This window comes from Nannospalax galili, unplaced genomic scaffold (genome assembly GCF_000622305.1).
Source record: "Nannospalax galili isolate Female #2095 unplaced genomic scaffold, S.galili_v1.0 scaffold140, whole genome shotgun sequence".
Lineage (NCBI taxonomy): Eukaryota > Metazoa > Chordata > Mammalia > Rodentia > Spalacidae > Nannospalax > Nannospalax galili.
In genome coordinates, this window is record NW_008352267.1 from 3,721,989 (window position 1) to 3,738,217 (window position 16,229).

General features: G+C 38.4%; 1 pseudogene; it reads right to left on the minus strand.

Annotated features, from left to right (window-relative positions):
• Positions 1–1,599: 1,599 nt before the first annotated feature.
• Positions 1,600–2,721, minus strand: LOC103746835 (annotated as a pseudogene).
• Between the last annotated feature and the right edge of the window lie 13,508 nt (positions 2,722–16,229).

Below are 16,229 nucleotides of genomic sequence, written 5' to 3' on the forward strand. Positions count from 1 at the left end.
CAGACACAGAAGACCAGGTTCAGTGATGCAGTTCTGGTTTATTGCAGGAAGGCACAAGCTTATATAGGGGTAGTGGTTCAATCACAGCACAGCAAGTAGTTTAAAGGTGAGGTATCCAAGGGTGGTGCACAGTACAGTAAGTAGTTTAAAGGTGAGGTACCCAAGGGTGGTAATTAGGGAGTGGCGAGCTCTAGGCATTAGTCTAATGATCTGCCAATGGGAGCAAAATGTCACAAGGCATTCCTTGTGGCTCCAGCAATTGGGCCATTGCCTCAGGCCTGCTGTATGGCTGTCAATAAGACTTTCACCCTAGGCTCAAGTCTGTCTCCCACATCTCCCCCTGTGTTTTTATTTTTAAAGGTGAGGTATAATTTAGAATACACAGCATGTTGATATCAGTCCAGATATATTAAGCAAAGTACAATGGCTCAGGGGGTCATTGAATCAAGAGCCCCCTCCCTCAAAATGGCAAGCTTTCTTAAGAGCAAGTTGTGCCAACTCCATGCCAACCAGTGGGAGTCGAGATTCTTTGCCTCAGCATTGTTGTCCCCACCTCAAGGGTCACCCAGCATTATGGACACTGCCTGTCTTAGGTTTTCCCATCTCTTGGGATCTTACCCATCATTGACTACCAGCCCTTAAAGGGTGAGTCCCTTGGTATGGTCCGGCAGAACGAGAGGCAGTGTATCAAGCTTTGGCCTGTGCAAAGTCCTCTTGAGGGGCTAAGAATTCAATAAAAGCTGATGGAGCAGGGTTGTCCCATCTAGAGTAATGATGGGGATTAGGGAGTGGCAAGTTCTAGGCATCAGTCTCACAGTCTGCCAACAGGAGTATATATCGCAAGGCATTTCCTCTGGCTCTGGCAGTTGGGCCATTGTCTCAGATCCATTGTATGGTTGTTCTGTAAGATTTTACACCTATGCTCAAGCCTAATGTTTATATCTCTAGGTTGGTAAGGGCAAGGAACAGCAGGTCCTTGTTTGCAGAGACATGCCTGGCAAGATCTGGAGGTAGGGCGACAGCTAACTGAACCAAAGAAATATGTTTTAACAAAATTATTAAGATCCTTAACAATGCAGGGTCCAAAAATCAGGAGTTAGCAGTAATGATGGCACACATAGGTGCCCTACTTCCTCTAGGGTCTGCCATCTCTGGGGTTGGTGGTTGTCGAGGGAGGTTTTCCATTGCAGACAATTCTGAAGTTCTGGGCTGGGATCCAGATGGGGGCTGGAAGATTATCTGGAAAGACACAAGCATAGCCTTGCCCTTGTGTTAATAATAGGTGTGGACCTTTCCATTCACTTGTGAGAGGTCCTTCCATCTCACCATGGGAGCAAGAGTGGCCTGAGTGAACGCCCCCCACTGCTTTATTGCTGGTGGGAGGCCATTGGAGTAAAATTTTAGAAAATTTAATACAAATAGAGCTCGTTGTATAACAAAATTGGGATCCTTATAGCAGGGTCCTTTTCCTTAAAGATGCCTAACTACTGCAGAGGAGAGTCTGGGCAAGATCCATAAGACAGTCAAGGAGAGAAGAGGCAGAGTCTGGTGGTTACCGATTAAGTGCTTGTCTAGCCAGCATGTCTTTCTTGACTTGCATCAGCCAATGTAGATGTGATGGAAATCATTGGCACCAAAAGCAACATTACGCTTGGGGCACTTCCACTGGCGAGTGTCATAGCGCATCTTCACACACTCAAAACAGAATACATGAAAACACTTGGTAAGCACTGCATCCTTTTTTCACATATTACAGCAGGAAAAGGTCAGTCATGCCTTGTAGTCCTTTATCTCTTCCATTAGAATCTCATCACACTTTGGCACATTGTCTGACTTCTTGGTGGTCTCCAGCTTCCTTTGAAGTCTAGAGATGTCCTCCTGGGCTCATTTGAAATTGAACAAATCCTTTTCCTTGGTGGCACTGTTCTCCACTATCTCATCCTGAAAGTCATGGAGCTTTTTCTGTGCCATCTCCAGTTGCGCTTTGAGGTCGTCTGCAAGCTGGGCAGCCTCCATTGCCTTGCGCTTATTTATCTCCAGGGCTTGGGTCCTGAGGCCCAGCTCCTCCTCTCCTGTGGTGATGTTACTCTGAAGAAGGTGATCCTTCTCTTCCACTTTCCTCACTACTTGTAACTGGGCATCCACCTGAGTCTTTAGAGTCAAAACCTGGTCTGCTAATTCCTCCTTTTCCTCTTTAAGCAACTTATGGATCTGATTGGACTTGATCTGCTCTGACATGACTTTGAAATTTGCATCATCCTTCTCCTGCAACTGCTTCATTAAGTGGATATTCTGCTCTTGCATGTCTTTAAAGGCCTGGCCTGTGACATCCATCTCAAAGAGGAGAGCTTCTTCCTCCTACTTGGCCATGGCCAGCTTCTTCTGCAGATACTCAATCTGCTCCTCCACAGCCCGGATCTTCCTCAGGGCATCCTCATCAGCCATTTTCTTGTTCTCTTTTTTCTCCTTATACTCCTTGAGTCTTTGTCTGAGATCTTCCAACTCTGCCTTAGACTTCTTCTCAGCTGCCATTAACTGCACTTTGTCTCTCTGTTCCTTTGGGGCAGAGCGGTACATGTCGAGCAGCAGCTTTATTTCCTTCTGGCTCTCTTGTGCTTTCTTGAGTTTAATCTTCAATTGCTTGATAATTTTTGTTTCATTTTTTCTTCCATCATCATGTTTCCCCCTCTCTTTATCATTGGTAGTTAGAACAACCTCCATGTTACAGAGGATATCTCTCCCCCACAGGTTATGGGGAAGCCCTGCAGCTAGGAGTGGTTTAATAACTCCTGTATTGCCATCTGGGTCAGTCCAGACCATGGGACGTTGGACCTGTAAAGTGTTTTGTAAGCCCCCAACACCTTGTATAGGGGGTCCAGGCTTATGGTGCCAATGAGACAAGGCTTTTTCCTGTCTGATTACAGTAATATCAGCCCCTGTATCAATTAGGCCTTTAAACTTATGGCCATCTAGGGAGAGTTACATCCTAAGCTTATGCAAACCAATAGGCATCGTCCATTGGACGTGGGGGCTGTATTTCCTTACTTCCTCTCTTTGAGAGGTGCCCCATTGCCCATTTAAAGGCACCTTTTGTATGGGTTTACCAACTGTATCCACCTTAGACCTACATTCTCTTGCCCAATGAAAGCCTTTGCGGCATCTTGGACATTTTGAAGAGAGAACCTGGCTCCCTTTGGCCTCTTTCATAATCTTATTAGGACAAGCATGTGACTAATGGCCCTGTCCCCCTCAGGCCCAACATTGGCCTTTTTTCAGCTTGGCCTGAGGCTGATGAGCAGCCAGTGCCTCAGCAAGGGCCATGGCATGGGCCCGAGCAGCCCCCACATCTTGGCAGGCCAGAATCCAATCAGAGACATCCTTTTGTCTAATGGGTCCTATGGCAAGGACACTCTGTAGGGCAGCCTTCATATACAAGATCCTTGAGCAAGGCATCAGCAGCTCCCTGATGACTGATCTTTCTATTTATACTTTGTTGGCATCTCTCAATGAAATCAGAGAAAGACTCGCCTGGTTTTTGTAACAATTTGGTTAATTTGGTATCACTGCGAGTTGGCATACTTTGAAAAGCAAGCAGTGCGCAAAGCCATACTTGTTCAAAGTAATGGGGAGGTCCCTGTGCCTGAGCTTCAGGGGTTTCAAAATTGCCACATCCTATTAGAGCATTGATTCCAATGTTTTGGACATTGGCATTTTTATTGCGCTCTGCCTGTTGTTCACATTCATCTTGGTAAGCAGCTTTCCATAAAAGGAAATCACCTCCCTATAAGCAGTCACGGGCCATATTCTGCCAATCATGGGGGGTATTGGCCAAATGACTAATTGTATCTAATAACTGACCAAACCAGGGGGAGTGAATGCCATCCTCAATTGCTGCCTTATGCAGCTTCCTTAAGGTATCTTGAGAATATGGATTCCAGACATTAGGGTTCTGTTGTCCCTGATTGGCAGTAACTGGGAAGAACTGTAGGAAATCTCACATTGAATCATAGAACAGGGTCCTAGGTGGGAGGGGCTTCCAGTCCTCCTCCGCAAGGGATGGGTCGGTGGACCAGAGGGGAACTTCCTTAGAGCTAGTGCAAGTTGGTGGAAAGAAGCCATTGTCGTGTAATGGCAGAACACAGGCTGCCCTAACTTCCTGTTTTTCATCAAGGGAGCTCTCAAATGCCAATTCCTTATTTTTTATAGCATCATTAACAGTCATAGTTTTATCAGAACAAGAATTCGTTAGTTTTGTTTTAACTGGAAATGCCTGGGACAGGCAGTCCCCAGCATCTTGTTGTTGTATTTGCTCATCTATCTCCTTAAATAGGGGATTGTCCTGTTTAGGGGCTTCGGGGGAAACCCCCTGAAGGGAAGCCAGAATGGCTGTCACAATGGGGTAGAACAGCCCAGACTGTGGGCGTCCCTCCCTGACTTCTCTATGCCAGGCCAAGAATAAAATGCAAGTGCATTGTTCAGGGTCCCAGCAATAAGTATCTGTAAACCAGGGGTCAAGTGCTAGTACTTCATCTAAAACCTTAGTTACATCCTTTTCTGTTACCCTAATTTGCCTACTCCTGAGGAGAGAATCCAGTGCAGCAGCACAGGGGCTGGCAGCAGCTGGATGACTATTCCCTATACCAGAGGTCACTTACCCTGCAAGATGTGCCCAAAGGGACTCAGGAACAGTTCAGGAAGACTATCAGTGGAAACAGAAATGACACGCTACAGCTCCGTGGGGCAGGAGGCTTCATGCCCCATGTTGGGCGCCAGTTGTGGACGTCAAGTGGCTGCTCTCCTCTGGCTATGGCCACTCTCCTGCTCTCTTAGTTCCCCTGATCAGTCATCCGGTTCAGACCCCAGGGCTGGTGAGGAGACTGTGTCAGCAGAGCCGCATTTGGACACAGGAGACCAGGTTCAGTGATGCAGTTCTTGTTTATTGCAGGAAGGCACAAGCTTATATAGGAGTAGTGGTCGAATTACAACACAGCAAGTAGTTTAAAGGTGTGGTATCCAAGGGTGGTGCACAGTACAGTAAGTAGTTTAAAGGTGAGGTACCCAAGGGTGGTGATTAGGGAGTGGCAAGCTCTGGGCATTAGTCTCATGATCTGCCAATGAGAGCAAAATGTCACAAGGCATTCCTTGTGGCTCCAGTAGTTGGGCCGTTGCCTCAAGCCTGCTGTATGGCTGTCAATAAGACTTTCACCCTAGGCTCAAGTCTGTCTCCCACACTGAACTCACAATACGACTCTAGCACTGCTGAAGATCTATTCTAAAATTTTCACCTTCTGCAAACTCTTATAATTCCTACAGTGTTTCTTTAAAAATTTCATTCTACGGTTTGAGAACATTCATGTCTTTAAGGAAACAATGTATATAGTAAGAAAGCATCAGTCTGAAATACAGTAATTATGTAAACCTTTTTTAAGATTTCAAGAAACAAATTTTTCAAAATTAAAAAGGGATAAGAAAAAGCAGTAACAAATTGAGTTTTAAGGACTATTTCATCAATTCTTTTTGATTCAATGAGTTATTTACCTCAATTTCATCACTGTTTTTAGTATCTATAGTTAGGTACATAGTTTTTTTTTTTTTTTTTTTTTTTTTTTTTTTTTGCTTTCTTAACACAGGGCCGCCATGTAGTCTCAGATGGCCAGGAACTCACTATGTAGACCAGACTGTCCCTGAACACATAGAGATCCACCTGCCTCTGCCTCCCAAGTGCTGGGATTAAAGGCATGCACCACCATGCCCAGCTTTGTTCTATTTTTTAAAAAAGTAGTAAATGGACTATGCTTAGTTGTTTATCACAGCACATCATTTGCCTTCATGATAAACATGAAGTCGCCTATTGCATTGTTCTCTGAAAAGTTGTCATTAGTTTTTATGTGTATGTGAAATAGAATACTTGTTGGTTTCACAAAGTATGAGAACTTTTTTCAAAGTTTTGTATTTTTCTTTTTTATTATTTTGCTTTCTTTTCATGTGTATGGTGTATTGCCTACACATATGTAAGTACACCCATTTCATACAATGCCTGTGGATGTAAGATGAAGGTGTCATATACCCTGGAACTGGACTTTTGGATGGTATCTAGCCACAGTGTAGGTGCTGTGAACCAAGCTTATGTCCTCTGCAAGAGCAACAAGTGCATTTATCCACTGAGCTTTCTCCCCAGCCCCATGCTTTGCAATTTTCATTGATCATAGTTACTTTTTTATTATTTTTAACCTCACAGTCAACCTATGTTACTAATGAATTCTTCAAGTCTCCTTAGTAGTAATAATTAAGTGTGTACTTAGTATAGGAGGTTGTTTCCTGAGTTCTCTCAGGGTCTCTTGCTTCAGGCACTATTAGACAAACCATATAACATTTCTTATCTGAATTTTTCATAGTTTATATCTTCGGTAGGAGGAGGGGAGGGACTTAGAGACAAACACCCAACACCTTCCACCCATCTCTCACAGCTTGGCCAACCATTCCAGATTGCTTCTGTGCCCACCACAATCCCTGTTAGCTTTTGCTTACATATGGTGGGCCTGCAGTCTCAATAAATGCTCCCTCTTGCATCCACTAAGGTGACACACCAGGGCCATCTTTTCGTGCCCCATTTCCATTCCAAAATGGCACCAAAAGCCCCTCCCTCTGTGTCTAACTCTCCACAGCAGGCCCTGCCCCTCCGAAGTATCAGGCCACTTGAACCTAGAGATCAATACAATGCTTCAGAGTCTCAATTCACTCCCACTAACAGATTTCTAGTTTGTACTATACACAATTCTTGATTCTTTATAGCAAATACCTTTTTATATACTATTATTGAGCTATTTTCTTAGATTACAGAGAACATGGGGTTATAGAAATATCTTGCATCACCTGTGAAAGTTGTTTGAATAATTTAAGCTTGTCATAAGTAGTAAATTCGGTGATAAGGTTAGAAAATTTCCCCCAAATCCTAAGAAATTTGGCTTTTACACTACCAAGGACTATTGTATTTCAGAGCTAATAATTTATTATTTAGGTGCTTTGATATAATACTAATTTTTCTTTAATATATGATTGAAATAGATGTGAAGAAATAAAACACAAGGCATTATATGGACCAGATATAGAAAAGTTACCTTACAATGAAGAAGAGAGAAAATTATCATAGGAGAATGTGTTTTCTGCCCATGAATATGCTAGAGGTTTTAGTAATGTATTCAATAACCTTAAACAGATTCTATGAAGCTATTACAATTAAGTTTTCAGGTTACATATTTTGAATATGCAGTAAAAATTTATCATAGAAATCATAATGTCTATAATTAATAATACTTTATTGCAAACTTAAATTTTATATGTATGTACATCTTATTTTAAGTATTTCCATAAAAAAGTAAAAAATCAGGGCTGGAGAAATGGCTCAGCAGTTAAGAGCACTGGCTGTTCTTGTAGAAGAACCAGGTTCGAATCCCAGTACCAACATGAAGGTTAGGAACCATCCATAACTCCAGTTCCAGGGGATTCTGTGCCCTCTTTTGTCCTCCACAGGCACTGAAGCACAGGGGTGCACTTATACATATGCAGGCATAGCACTCATACACATAAAATAAAAATAAAATTAATTAATGAAAAAGAATTTGAAAATTAAGAAATCAGAAAGAAAAGATAAGAGGTGATGAATATCTTTAGCACATAGATAACAGTGATGTTTTGATAGATACACATGCATTATATATTTCTCTGAACTATAATATTGTGTACATTAAAGTTATTTAAGATTTTATATGTTGGTATTACTAAGAAAGCATGAGAAAAATTCATCCAAATAACCAAAGCATTTTATAATATACTTACAACATTTTTGTATATAGATAATTTATATAGAAAGCTTGATTGTAAGATAAGCTTAAAATCAAAACAATAGGATTTTCAGATAATTTTTTAAAGTACCTTGATACATTTGTCGGGTCATTTTCTGTCTCTCTGGAAACTAGAGAATTTCTTTAAACTTAATTGATAAAATATCTTACTTGTAATCTCATTAGACACATACCAGCAAATCACAGATAATTAAAAACAAAGGAATAATGAATGAATGATTATGAATGCAATTATCTGTGGTTGAGAAATGAGAGGAGATGGGACAGAAGCATATGTAGTTATTGGGAATATATTATAGTTTTTATAAAGATAGATGGTGGTGAAAGATGATGAAGACCAATAATATAACAAAAACTTACAAATAAATATATACACACATATATATATATAAATAAAGTATGCCATGAACTGAATACAGAGTTGTGAAATGAGAGGTTTTCTTTACCTGTGAACATGAAGTTATTAAATGAAGAAATGCAAAGAGTAAATCAAATTTTGGCTAATAGAAATAATTATGATCCTTGAATGAGTTTCTATGAGATGTTTGACAAAAATAGAAATTAGGTTCTAATGATTCACACACTGCTAAGCATACAATGATAAATAAATGATTTTCTACTTCCATAGATAATTTCTGTGGTTTTGAATTTGCATAATGTTTTACAGGAAATATGATGTTTCTCTAAGTTTTCAGAAAGTATGTTCTCTTTCATATAACCATCAACTACTTTGAAAAATATTAGTTGAAAAAACTGATCAATAATACAAAGTGAAAAAAATGAAAGTCAGAGGGGCAAATAATGTCATTAGCTTTCAAGTATGTCCTCACCAGCCCTAGAAACAAAGTTCTACACACACACACACACACACACACACACACACACACATCTTCTTAGTATTAATATTACAAATTCAAGTGTTACAGATTCCATGACTATCAAACAATTCTTGATAAATGTGTAAATATTCAAAGAAAATAGATTTTTAATGATTATAATATGTTCAACTGGAAGAAGGAACATTTCTCATTGTAGAATAAAAATTGGCGTTGGAACCTAGATGTCAGTATTCTATTCAGCCAGCCTAACCAGGAGAAACCATCCAGTCCATTGTGCTGATAAAAGATGAGTTCTCCTCCTGCTCTCTGAAACAATCTGGGGACTGTATTCCCAGAGTGAAGTTCTATGACGCTTCTTGGTCAACAGCCAAGCTGATTTCTCCTGGTGACACTGGCTTCCCCTGTTTTTCCTGTTCACACATTAACAGGTTCTACTTGATTGAAGTGCTCCCTCAAGCCTGCACAAATGGAGATAACTCTCTTAAAAATAGTTCTTAGTATGTGCCTGAAAGCCTTCTGTGAAGACAACAGTCATCAATCTGCCAAGAAAAAGAATAAAAAACTTGATGCTTGAGAAATTGTCTGAGCCTCTCTTCCTCCTCTTTTCTTTTTCTCACCATATACTTTTATTGAATATTTGTGTATTTCATATAATACATCTTAATCATATTTAGACCCTGTAACACCCACATAGACCACCTACTAGATTTTATGGATTCTGACATATATGTTAAGTCCTATCCAGTCAGGCTTGTGTCCTCTGATATACTTCAGTGTGAGTTCATCCACTGGAGTCTGTTTAGCAGTCTCTACCTTCAAGATGACAATTTCTTCCTCACACAACAGTGATCAGCTTCCAATTGTTCCTTAACTAAACTTAGGACTTACTGCCCACTTCCTCAGTTATATGCTGGGTTTTTGTCAGACTGAATTTTCATGGGTCTTGTGCACACTTGTCACCAGTGTTGTATGTTTATATGAGCAAGTTCCCAGAAGCCTAAAAGACTCTGTTTCCTTGTGGTCTTGTACCAAACCTGTTCTTACAGTCTTTCATGGACTATTCCACTTCTTAGTTGTCATGTATCAACCCTGGCTCTTAACGAACTTTCCACTCCTTCTTCGACAATGAGAGGTTTAAATAGGAGTCCTATCCAGAGACCCACACTTTGTAGTCCCTTATTCTCTACACTTTGGACAATTGTGACCTTCTGTGTTAAACACCCTCTGTTTTATGAGGGAGTTTCAGTAGTGAGAGTTGAGAGATGCATCAGTATTCTCTCTGCTCCATGTTCCACTGTGTTCCATAAGCTTTAGGTATAGATGTTCCTTTGTAGATGTATCACTAGGGGCTGGGTATCTTACAGGCACCTATTCTCTGTGATGAATATGTGGGGATACCTGATGCCATACAAGCGAAGATTCGTTTTGAGTTTTTGGTCAGTGTATTTCAAGAAACATCCAAAATAATATTGGCTATTGCTCTGACCTTGATTGCCTCCCAGAACCTTAAGATAAAACCCTATGGATGAAAACAGTATATACTTCAGACACAGGATTTAGAATAATGGCACTGTAACTGACTTGGAAGCCTCCTCTCTGTAAACTAGCTCTCATAGATTTAGAGGATGCTATGCAAATTGCTAAGGGAGAAAATCTGTCAATGGTTAAACCCCAGTTTTAAACCATAATAACCACAACATGACCAGCACATCAAACTATATTAGTGCAATAGTGACCCTATTATTTTGGGAGTAATCAATAGCTATCTAATTGAACTTAAGGCAAACTCAATGGGAAGGCACACATGTGTGATATTATAAACACAGCCAAATACACATAATTAGAAAGGTCATGGATCCTAGAGAAAAACCCTACATCTGTCACTTTCGTAGACAAATGTGATGTTTTATTGCATGCTAAATATGGATCTTTTATTACAGACACATTTTCCTGTCACCTCTCATCAAAGAAGCTTCTTTTTGAAACACATGGAGACTATTATAGAGTTCCACAGCTGGTCAAACACAAAGAAAAAGTTTGTACTCCTCTTTTCTAATGTCCTGCTATCCAGGAGGTCCATGATAGTTCAAAATCACATTTTTTTTCCATTTTAAAATAGAGGAAATCATTCATAGCCAAGCATATACAAAAGAATAAGGGTTCTATTTTTAGCTTCACTTCAAAATATAGTATTTGATAACATTTGAATAGAAGAAATTTTTCTTAACTCTTCTTCAAGTTTTTCCATATCCATAAAAATTCTTTCATCATTTTTAGGTGAATTAATGGCTCTATTCAGCTAGTTTTGAAGAAATATTTTGTTATATAAAAATATAGTCTTTAATAACTTATTCCATGAGTATTTTATAAGATTTAAAGTCATCTATACTTTGATACATACTTTTGTTCATAAACTTAAGATTACTCAAATTTGGAAATGGCACTAAGATTTACTTTTATACATGCCTCTCATTACACTAAGTAATGCAAACTCATAAAATTTCCTTTAGTTCCTGATTCCACATTTGCAAATTATCTTGTGTTCTAACACTTATAACCTGAAATTAATACTCCTGTGCTCTGCCACTCATTAATATGCGATGCACACTGAGAAATTGTAGGGACTTGACGTACATGTTCCTGGTTAAGAACAAAGGAATGTTCTACCTTCGTCTTTCAGCGCTTACACTCTTGTGTTTGGTCATGGTCTATTTAGGACTGTATCTTTTGATTTATGTTCTTTTGTTAGTGGTTTTACAGTTTAAAATGATTGCTACCAAGTGTGCTGGTGTGTGTGTGTGTGTGTGTGTGTGTGTGTGTGTGTCCATATGCTACCAGTGGAAGTCAGAAGAAGGCACAGAAGGTACCAGATCTCTTGATGCTTAAGTTAAATGATTCTGAGCTGCGGTCACCACCAGCAGTGGCCAATCCTCCATTTTTGTGGGTGCCACTCCTTCATTTTCATGGACGTCGAGGCTGCTCCTCTGCTCTCCCTTGCCTGAGGCCATGCTTCTGCTTGCCTGTTGCTGAGGCAGCTCTTCTGCTTGCCTGGTGCTGAGGCAGCTCTTCTGCTTACCCTGTGCTGAGGCTGCTCTTCTGCTAGTCTGTTGCTGAGGCAGCTCTTCTGCTTGCCTTTTGCTGCCTCTTGTCATCACTGCTTCTGCCAGCTCCCAGACCCAAGGGCTGGTGAGGAGGCTGTGTCAGCAGAGCTGCATTCAGACACAGGAGACTAGGTTCAGTGACACAGTTCTTGTTTATTACAGGAAGGCACAAGCTTATATAGGGGCAGTGCTCCAATCACAGCACAGCAAGTAGGATACATTATTAGCATAACAGTCTCAGTGTCCTATTAGCATAACAGACTTAAAATCCTATCACAGAATAGTGGGTAGCATTCCTCATTAACATACTGGGTTTCAGATTACAGAGACTGGATTCCTGGAAACCACATGACCCTGACTGTTGCAATATCTAAGTGTTACAATTTTGGAAGTACAAAGGTGGTGATTAGGGAGTGGCAAGCTCTAGGCATCAGTCTCATGATCTGCCAATGGGAGCAAATGTCACAAGTGGTTTCTTGTGGCTCCAGTGGCCGGGCCTTTGCCTCAGGCCTGCTGTATGGCTGTCAATAAGACTTTCACCCTAGGCTCAAGCCTGTCTCCCACAATGAGCTGTCTGATATGGTTGTTAGAATCCTAACTGAGTACTTCTGTAAGAGCAGCCTCTTATTATAGTTTCTTAAAAGGAAATAAAAGATTTAATGAGAGAGAGAGAGAGAGATGTTCTGGTTGGAATCTGAAATCATGCAGGTCTGATATAATTAAGATACATAGAGTTGTACCATGTTCTTCATAATATCCTCAAGGTATTTTAAAATAATAAATAAATGCTGTCATCTAAAGAAATTATTGAGATGATACACTGAAAAAACAGACCAAACTAAGCATTTGTGTGTGGGTTTTACTTTCTTGCTATCTGGAAGTAGCAATGGCAGGACTCCAATTCAAGCTTTGCTTTTTCACTACTTAAGGAATCTGATCAAGGGATCTTGCTTGAATGAGTTTCAAAGAACTATATCTAATAGAAAGAGTACTGTCATACCTTAAGTGAGAAATCATAATGAAACAAAATGGAAATCATTCATTCTTTCAAAGCATCAATTGACAACTTCTTTTTAATTTACTCCTTACTTTCCACACTGAAATCCATTTCTAAAATGTGAAAACTTCAACTTAAATTCTTGGAACTAGGGCACCCAGAACAGTCACAGAAGGCCAAGGGTTTCCTGATTTTAGCACAAGAAAAACAAGAATTCATGAAGAATATCTGTGCTATCTTGACTCCTTGTTATTTCTATCTACATATCGCATGATACTAGGCCTTCCCCTCACAATGAAATTAAACTAGAAAAATGAAGGTACTTAATTTTCAATTGCCATTTTCAATATGATTATGATATGGAGTAATAATAGTCTCTGAAGACATTCCCTAAGAAAATCACATCATAGCAAACACAGATTCTTTTTTTCCTAATGAAAACATTTATGAACATTTGTATACATCTCTTTTTTGGTCTTTTTGAAACAGGGTCTCCCTGTAGCCCCAGCTGTCCTGGAACTCCCTATGTAGACCAGTTTGGCCTGGAACTCACAGAGATCTGCCTGCCTCTGCCTCCCAAGTGCTGGGGCTACAGGCATGCACCACCACACTTGGCTATATATGAACATTTGTAATAGTTTTATTAATGCAAATGGTCAAAGAAAATATATTCTATTTACTATATAACAGAACAACCAAATTTAAAAATGGGGAATTCTCTTAAAAAGATCATTTTATATTAAAGATTAGTTTTAAAAGAAAAATTCTTGCATGTAGGATCTGGAGAATGAGATAATAACATAAAGGTACCATTGAGGTTAGTGACAAAATGTTAAATGATCCTCCATTAGGATCGAGACAAAAGGCATAGCTTCCTGTTCTCATCACTTTTATTCAAATAATGCTGTAAATTCTCATTAAAGGGTAAGAAAAGATTGAATAAAAATATTCATTTTAGAAATTATCCTCTCACAATTCATAGATGGCACAAAAGTTCATATGTACAAATCCAAAGAGCTTCAAAAATGCAAAAAAATAATCAAAAGAAATAAAAATATTCTGTTAGAATAAAGATATCACTTTAGTAAGGTCACATTAGTAAGACAATGCATAACAATGTTATTTCTGCATATTAGTAATGGATTTATGCACAATATCTTTAAAACAAAAGGCTTTGCTACAACTCAAAAATAGAAAATATATACATGCAAATCTAAAAAAAATATGTGGGGTCTACTGGCAGAAAAAAACACAATGTTACAAAGATAAGCCAGAAGGATTAAGGGAATGAGATTTAATTTTATTTATTTTATTTCAGGTATACGAGTATCTTGCCTGTATGTGTATAAGCGCACCTGTCTTTTTCAGGGAATGGGATATTATAAAAAGACCTTCCTTTATTTGTATATTAGAAAGTTCTACATATCAAAGGTGTGAAATCTTATTATTGATTTTTAATGTTTTTGATTTATTTATTTTTATTTTATGTGTATTGGTGCTTTGACTGCATGTATGTAAATATAATCATGTCATGCAATGTGGATTAAGGGTAGAAGAAAGCATCAGATCCCTAAGAACTGGAGTTGCATTCAGTCCTTAGCCATACGGATACCATAAACTGAATTGCAGAGGCAGTTTCTTAACCATCAGAATATCTCTACAGACCTGAAATTCTTATTTAAATCTCAAAAGTTTTATATTTAAACAAAATTATTTTTAACAGTGTTGTGTAAAGCAAATGTAGACTAGGTATAATTACTGTGAAAAGAAGAAAATAGAAGTAATAATTTCATTACAATTCAGGATTTGTCATATAGCTATACTAAATAAGTTATGGTGGTATTAGTTGAAAGACAGACACAAAGGTCAATAGACCAGAAAATAGATTACAGATGCAGATCCAGATAAATAAGCTCAATTGATTTTTGACAAAGATGTATGCATAATTTAATGAAGACAGATATCCTTTCAATGAATGCTGTTACTTCATTTAGATGCTTACTGACTTACAGAAGAAAATAGATTCCTTGTCCTAAATAACTACCTAAAATAAAATGAACTCAAAATTAACCATTTGACAGAGAGAGCTTAGTGGGTAAGGGTGTCTGCCACCAAAATTAATAATCTGATTCTGAGTCCTAGAACCCTCACAGTGGATGGAAAAAGCCAACTCCAGAAAACCCTCCTCTGACATTCATAAGTTTACTGTTGCATGATGTGGAAAGTAAATAAATAATAAAGTTTGACAATACAGTGTGACTATGTGACTACAAATTGACTTAACAGTTATAGCCTGGACTTTATTCCACAGAAATCAACAATAAGATTTTATTTGTAATAGCTACAATATATTACGATGAAAAAATAACTAAAAAGTGGAAAAAAAAACATAAACCTAAGATATGGCTTTTAAAAAAACTCAAGAAAAGCTCCACAATTCTATAGTGACCAGTATTGAAACATAAATAAAGTATCAGGTTTGGAGAGATTACTCAGTGGTTAAGAGTACCAGCTGCTCTTATAGAGGACTGAGGTTCTCTTCCCAGCACCCACATGAGAGCTAACAACCATTTATAACTCCAGTTCCAGGAGGTCTGATACCCTCTTCTGACCTCTGCTAACTTTTAACAACATGGGTGCACTTACATACATGCAAGCAATCCACTCATACAGATAAAATTAAAAAATAATAATAATAAGTAACAACTGATATCTGAAAATATCTGGGTAACTAGATATTTGTTGTGAAACAAAGTGAATATCAAATAGTTTTTTCTAAGTGATTTCATTTGAATAATCTTGAAAAAACAAATTTAGAGTAGTGGGAACAGACTAGTGGCTTCAGGGTTTTAGATGGATTTGTGTCAATCTGCAAGGTGAGTTGGTTATAAAATCAAACCAGGCATCCTTGTGGTCTTCATTTTGAATATTACCAGAGTTGTGGTATTTGGGAAAGATTTATTAGAACTATCTGTATCATGTCATAAATTCATTGTGGTACACACAAGTCTCAGTCTAAAAAATTTAATTAAAAATGAAATAACTTTTCAGTATGTTCAATAACCAGAGTATTTGAAATACCATCACCCAATTTCTAGATTCCAAGTTTAAAATAAGATCATGAAGCACTCCCTGTTATGCTCAGATACACATTGCATGCTTAGATATTTGCAAAAAATATATATGTCTGCATAGTAAAGTAAAAAATGCATTGAAATGAAAGGTTAAAATTTAGAGAGATTATTGATAACAGTATTGGAGAAAATATAACACCCTTTTGAACATTTGAATGTTAAAACGTAACAATGGATAAATGAAAAAGACAAAAAATTGTGATAATTTAAAGAGCAAAAGCATTTTCAGGTAATCTATTCAAAGTTTGCACTTACAGTAATGAGGAAAAACACTTAAGTTGAAATTAAATATATTT